This window comes from Elephantulus edwardii, unplaced genomic scaffold (genome assembly GCF_000299155.1).
Source record: "Elephantulus edwardii isolate Elephantulus edwardi_28Jun2011 unplaced genomic scaffold, EleEdw1.0 scaffold00090, whole genome shotgun sequence".
In the NCBI taxonomy this organism is placed as follows: domain Eukaryota; kingdom Metazoa; phylum Chordata; class Mammalia; order Macroscelidea; family Macroscelididae; genus Elephantulus; species Elephantulus edwardii.
In genome coordinates, this window is record NW_006399840.1 from 61,581 (window position 1) to 69,120 (window position 7,540).

A 7,540-nucleotide genomic window follows, 5' to 3' on the forward strand; every position below is an offset into this window, starting at 1 on the left:
TTAGGTTGTTTCCAACTCCTTGCTATTGTGAACAAAGCCGCAATAAACATGGGTGTGCATATATCTGCTCGGATGTCAGTTATGGTCTCTTTGGGGTATATTTCCAGCAGTGGAATTGCTGGGTCAAATGGTATCTCTGTTTGCAACGTTTTGAGAAAGCACCATACTGCCTTCCCAATTTCTTTCTTTTTTAGCTAAAGATCTTTTAGGAACCTTGATGGAAGCTGTGAATGTTTGTTGAAAAATCTACACATCTTATTCTGTCTACAATTTTAAGAAACTGATTTAAATGTAGAGGTGGTTCCGTAGTTGTTATTGTTAGGTGCTGTCAGGCCAGTTACAACTCGTAGTGACTCTGTGTGCAAGGAATGGGTCTGAACCCTGTCCTCGTCTGTGGCGTCCTATTCATCATCTCTGCTATACTTGGGAGATCTTGAAACAGCCTTTGAACAATTGAGTGACTAATTAAAGTTGGCCAGTGTCAAGCGATCTTAAAGGATGTGAGAAGGGAAGGGTGGAATAGTTAGCAACATTATCTAAGGCATTTTTTTTTCTGTCTGAAAGACATTGAATACAGACCTGTCCTACAAAGATTTCCTGACAGATACCATCTGTGGCAGTTGAATTCTGGAAGTGACCCATAAAGAGTTACTGCTTGTCTTTTTAAAAAGACATATGTAATGATTGCGATATGCTTATTTTTATATCTTTATCAATTGTACACATGGTGTTTTTTTAAAAATTAATTTTAATGAAAGTTTACAGAGACTTAGCGTTTCCAGTCCTTTATTGTTGCACTTTTCTCCATACCTTCCCCCTAATTCACTCTTCTTCTTGAAAAGAAAAAGAAATACTCTTTCATTGTTATACATTCTCTGCTCCCAAGTCCACTCCACTGTGCAGCCTTTATTCTGGACTCCTGTCATGACAATAATACCCAAAGAAATAACCCTCATTTGTTTCAATGCAGTATACAGTCCTGTTTTACAACAGTGGCCCTATGCAATATTTGCCCTTTGTGACTGAGCTATTTCACTCAGCATAATGTCCTCCAGGGTCACTCATTTTTGTATTATATTTCATTATTTCTTTGTTTTTTGCTGCTGCATAGTATTCCATTGTGTGAATATACCAGAGCTTCTCTATCCATTTGTTTGTTGATAGGCACTTGGATTGTTTCCAGCTCTTTGCTATTGTGAACAAAACTGCAATAAACATGGGTGTGCATATATCTGCTTGGATGGCAGTTATGGTTTCTTTAGGGTATATTCCCAGTAGTGGAATTGCTGGGTCAAATGGTATTTCTAGTTGCAACTTTTTGAGAGAGTGCCTTCCATAGTGGTTGCACTATTTCACTCCCACCATCAGTGAATAAGGGTTCCAGTTTTTCCACAACCTCGGCAGCATTTGTTGTTTGCTGTTCTGTTAAATTTTGCTGTTCTGACTGGGGTGAGATGGTATCTCATAGTTGTTTTGTGTACACGTTTTAAGGATGTCTTGAGGAAGTAGCCCTAAATTATGCTACTTATATGTTATGTGAGTTTTTATTAAGGCTGATGAATCTTTGCAGTCTTTAACATCTTTATACTCTTAAATCTTTGAAACTTGAGCACTAACATTTTTTGTTTTGTTTGTAACTTAAAAACGGTAAGAATATAAATTTAGAAAATTAGGTGTACCTCTATTGCATAGGATTAGAATCTTGTCTTAATTTATTCTATGATGACTGCTCAGTTTTTTTTAAAAAAAGTATGTGATTAAAATAAAACCAACCCTAAACAAACCTTTGATCTTTAGTTAATGCTGTTCTTAGTAAACCAAGTTTACTAAGTTCCTTTGATTGAAGGGGCTTACTGATCATGTTTGTTTTTCATATAATCAAGTGTGCTTTCTGATACTGATTTTTAATTGACTTTGTCAGGATTCAAAGCCAATTCAGTCGAGAATATGCTATCTCATTTTGCTAATTATCAGATCTCAAAATGACAACTTTCTATAATTATAAAGGATAAAGCTGGTATTGATAGATTTAAGAAGTTACATGGGTGCTAATGGTAAAGTACTGATATTAAAAAAATATGGCATCCTTTTTGAAAGTAATTTTTGTGCTGTGATTTTATTTTGAAACACGTGCTTTTATTTGTTGCTAGGTTGGTGCTGTGGCCAAGGAAAATATTTACCTGGGGTTTTTCAGCTCTCTCCTGAGGATACTGAATCTTCAATACCTTACTTAATTGCCTTCTTAAGGAATATTTTTTTAATGCTAAGGAAAATAATTGACCTTTTGAATTGTTGAACTTTTATTTTGAAGAGTCATCATAAAATTATTTTAAGATTGTAAAAATCAACTTGAGCGAGGAATTTTTATGGGATTGCTTATTGGAACTCTTCAAACCTGCCTATTTGGTATGGAAAGACTGACTACATATGATCTGTTTTATTGATAAGGGGCTGAAAGATTTCATTTCAATTAAATTACATGACAGGAAGACATTCATAGTTCCTTTGAGATACTTAAGTATCAAACCAAAAAATTATCTCAGTGTTACTAAATGCAGTGTTTCTTTTGTTGTCTAATGGGCTACATTAGGATTGCTTTCTCCTCTCAGAATTTTTACCTGTCAGATTTCTAATGGTCTCTTGTCTTCACTCCTTAGTAGCTTCTCTACTCACTCTAAAGTGAAGTAAGATGTTGCTAAAGATATCTTAAGTTTTAATATGAGAAAGAAAATTTAACAATAGGCAATTATTTTGTTGGAGTAAAACTTGGCAGTTGACAACAGAGATCTCAAAACCAAATGACACTTCTTTTTCTCTAAGGAGGGAGAGTCAACACTTGGTCTTGATAAAACTTTTAGTTAAAGAATAATGCTCTGAAACGCTTTCAATTATACTTACAGTATAAACTTCCTCAGGGATAGCCATATTAAAATTTTCCTCTGGCATTCTGTTTTTATATTTGTTTTATTTGAAAAAGCTTCAGTCTAAAAAAATATTCTTGTATTGACGGATAATATGTTCATACATAAAAGTGTTATATATAAAAGTGAACTTCATTTTCTGAAACTTTAATATAGGCTTCAGATTATGAAATGAATTGTGGAAATTAATTTCTATATCATTCAGTTCTATGACTAGGTTTTACAAAAGTAATTTTTACATTATATACTTTTTAACCACACCTTCCATACTTCTACGACCACCTTGAGAGAAGGAATTGAGGATACAGCTTGAAAATGCAAGTTTTTTGTTTACAAAAATTTTAGCCTGTGAATTGTGTGTTAAGACTAAATATTTTGTTATTTATTCAGAAGTTTAAAAATGATAACACAAAGCTCTGAGCAATGTTAACACAAAGCTCTGAGCAATGTGCTTCCTGTTAAATTGCTGTAGAATATTAAGAAGCAATGTGACTGTGAAGATGTCACAAGATATGGCAAGTTTCAGATCTGTCTTCGTAGAGTCGCTGTGTGTTGTAGTCACATGAAGCACTTAACATTTTCTCTGTATCAGCTAAGCATTTTTTGGGTAGTAAATAATTTTTAACTAGGTACAATTTAAATTTCTTTTTTTTCAAATGCATTTAGCAAATCACCCGACACTGCCGGCATTGGATGAAGTCCTGGGCCACAAGTCTGCACACTCTTTTCATCTGTGCCAGTGATGGCAGAACTTTTAATTTCATCTTTGTTGTTTACTGAGACTCCTAACTTGTCTTCATGATAGAGAAATACCCCATCTTTTCTCCGATATGACATGCATTGCTGAATGTAACTTATTTCTGAGTTTTGGTTTCCTTTTCTTGACTGTTGCCTTCACTATGTTGCCCACTCCAGCAGCGGGAAGTCTTCAGCTGTGCACTGATCCCCTTCACAGAGTAGATGTTTTGCTCCTGTGTTGTGAGCACATTTGGTCACTGCTTCTACTGTGAGACCCAGGGAAATTTGGAATTTCGCACAGGGGACACACTACATCCTTGCTTCGACATCTTGGATGCTGGGAAAGGACAGAAAGCATATTATTTTTGGTTATTGAGTCACACAAAACAAAGTCCGTTTGCTTCTGTGTTTTGGAGGGAGGAGAACCTGGATGGGGTGGTTCACTTTGACACAGAAGTGCTGCCTAGGCAGAAAGATCTGATGATCTACATCTGAAAAGCAGCACGCAGTACCTTTTTACAGCAGAACTCTAAGACAACGTTGACTTGACTCAGTCACAGCTTATTTTATATTCTTTTTAAACTCGCATATAAAATATGAATAGACATCCTTCTGGGTCTTTTTCTTGTTTGTTTTCAATGCATTTTGAGTTAATTTTTTTCATATTTTGAAAGTGCAATAAATCTTTTTTTCTTGTGTTGTTATGTGTGGTTGGGAGGGAACTGACTCATAGTTGACCCTCCAGGGGGTTTTCAGAGACTGTACATCACACAGGGTGGTGAGAGGGCCCATCTTTCTCCCTGAGAACAGTTAATGTATTTGAACCGCCTGCATTTGGGTTGCACTGTAACTCCTTACCGCTAGGTCACCAGAGTTGCATATGCCAACATTTGTTTTTTAATATAAAATTCAGTAAAAAGCTATCAAACTTTGTTTTTTTTATGATCCCACAGTCCTTAATATTTACAAATACTACTTAATATATTTCAAACTGTATTTTGAATGCATGAGGTAATAAAAGAAATTTCTTCTAATCCCACCAACAAGGATAGTTGCTGTTAAAATTTTGCTTTGTATATTTCCAGTATTTAATTTTCCATTTGTTAGCCTGTATGCCCACTTCTTAGCACATAGAAGAACTCTGTCAGATGCAAGAGATCTAGAAAAAACCAAAACCAACCCACCATAATGTTTCTATCTTTATTAGTTCATTATTGTGTGTATGTGTGGGCCTTTGCCAGTATTGGTCCACTTCCCTCCATTTGTATGTAATACTTACTATTTTCATATTTGCCTATTTCCTTATCCAGTATATTTTATATGAGACTTTAACATGAATTGAGTTGTTTAGTAGAGAGCTCCTTCTCTAAGAAGTCAGTCTCTTTCACTTAAGTCTTTTTTGGCAGAATGCGATTCATTGTGGCATGATTCAGTGGACAGGGTGCATAGGGTGGTTTGTGTGAGCTGATGATCATTTATATCCAAATATCTATCACTTGAGTTTAATAATACTTTCATTTGGAAACAGTGTTGATATGTTTTCTGCTGTTCATGAGGGAAAGTTGAGAAACTTATCTGATGTTCTGTTTTATGTACCTGGTTAGAGATATCACGCACTTATTTAGCCAAGGATTTACTTCTAAGACAATATTTTAAATGTCAGTAAAACCTGTAATAATAAAGCCTTTGCTTCTCTTCTAGGATTGGCAGCCACCCTTTGCATGTGATGTTGATAAACTTCATTTTACTCCACGTATCCAGAGGCTGAATGAATTGGAGGTAATGTCCTAGACTGGTGCATTGTTGTTATTTTGTGCCATCAAGAGTAAGAAGCAACACATAGCTGACCCTCTAGAAGGTTGTTAGAGACTAAAAATCGTTTGAGAGACCATTGTCCATCTTTCGCCTGCAGAGCAGCTGGTAAATCTGAACTGCATGCCATTGGGTTGACAGCACAGTTCCTTACCACTGAGCCATCAGAGCTCTCTAACCCTCTGCTTTAGGTGCCCCAGAAGAGAACCTTGTTGAAGAAATTTAATACAAATATAGTGATTTTAGAGAAGCTGACTTGTGTAGAAAAAAGGCCAATAAATGATAATTCATAGTAAAAAACCAACCAACCAAACAAAAACAAACAAACAAACAAAAAATCCCTCACATATAGTAAGCCCCTTGTAGAGTGCTTAGTTTTCTTAAGTGCACTGATTTTTGTCTATTTTACATTTTGGTTAATAGCTTTAAGGTACAACCACTAGAATCATGAAGATCTTGCAAGGTATCTACTTTGAAAATCACCTAAGGGAGAACAGTCCTCCAGCTAATTTTATTCCAAATACATAGCTTCACTGGTTTGATAATACATTTTACATCTCCAGAGATGGGGGAGGAATATAAAGAATTCTCTAGAACAGATGTTTATATAGACTTTGAGAGCTGGAACTTGATGAGACTGCCTCCTTCTTCTTGAAGGGCCTGAAAACTTTCTGTCTTTGACAAGGTGCAGTTTTATCCCTTTTCTGCCACTGTCCCTTAATGGGAAATGTTTGTGTTTGCATTCTCTGACAGTTTTCTGCCTTACACGAGTTCCTTTTTCAGGTTTCACTGTATTTTAGATACATGAATTTTAGGGATTAAGCCAATCCCTGAGCCACTGGAAATCTACAATATGGATCGCATAATGCTTGGGGTATTGATAATTGTAATTTGATAAAAGCATAATGGTGCTATTAATGATGTGCAAACCTCATTTTAATATTGAACCATTTTTTAAAAATATGTTTTTAACGTAAATGGAACATATGGTCAGTGAAGTTCTGTATACTTTGATGGCAGCATGTCATACGACCTAATATTAACAAGTTAAAAATGGGAAGGTTTTGTTGATGGCTAAGCGTGAAAGAAACTGAAGAAATTTGGAAACAGCTCCCTGTCCAGTTGACTAGAAGAGATTCATATTTGTTCTCTTTCCAACAAAAAGTGATCCAACAGAGTATGAAAATTAAGGAGTAATAGCCTTAATATCACATGTATTTAAAATCTCACTAAAGATTATTTTTAAAAGCTTGGACCAGGAACTGCCAGAAATTCAAGCTGAATTCAGAAAAGGCATGAGTGATGTAATTTCTGAAGTCAGGTGGATATTAGCTAAAAGCGGAGAATACCAGAAAGATGTTTACTTGGGTTTTATTGACTTTGCAGAGGCATTTGACTGTGTGGATCATAATAGATTGTGACTAACGTTGGGAGGAATGGGAATTCTAGAACACTTACGGTGCTTTTGTGAAACCTATACACAGACCAAGAAGCAGCTGTCCAAACAGCACAAGTTTACAATCAGGAAATATGTGTGTCAGGGTTGTGTCCCTTTCCCCAACTTTTCAACCTGTATTCTGAAGGAAGACTCCTCAGCATAGTCTGTATTATGTAGATGACACAACCTTATTTGTATAAAATGAAGAGTACTTGAAGCACTAAGAAGATTACAACCTTAAAGATAGATTACGTCTTAACATTAAGACAGCAGAAATTGTCACCACTGGACCAAGAGCTACTATTATGATTGATGGAGAAAAGATTTAAGGTGTTCACAGTTTTGTTTTATGTGGCTCTGCAGTCCATATCCATGGTAACAGCAGTGAAGCAATCAAAAGTTGTCATATTGGGAAAATATATTGTCAAGGACCTCATTAAAGTGCTAAAGAGCAAGGATTAACAGTTTTTAAATTAAGATGTGTATGCATCTGAAAGGATGGTTTGACAGTGAATAAATAAGACCGCTGGAGAAGTTCAGTATCAGCTGTGAAAACTAGGCCAGGAGCTGATTGTGGAACAGACCACCAACTACTCATATGCAAGTTCAAGCTGAAGCTGAGGAAAATTAA

At 35.7% G+C, this 7,540-nt stretch overlaps 1 protein-coding gene and 1 pseudogene across 1 annotated transcript in view; one reads left to right on the forward strand and one right to left on the reverse strand.

The window, feature by feature from the left end:
• Window positions 1-3,591: 3,591 nt before the first annotated feature.
• Window positions 3,592-3,988, reverse strand: LOC102866755 (annotated as a pseudogene).
• A 1,374-nt stretch (window positions 3,989-5,362) lies between these two features.
• Window positions 5,363-7,540, forward strand: part of KDM5B (lysine (K)-specific demethylase 5B) — a 74,776-nt gene continuing 72,598 nt past the window's right edge. The window contains exon 1 of the mRNA XM_006890528.1: window positions 5,363-5,438. The gene's annotated coding sequence lies outside the window, so the exon portion shown is untranslated. The remainder of the gene's footprint in view (window positions 5,439-7,540) is intronic.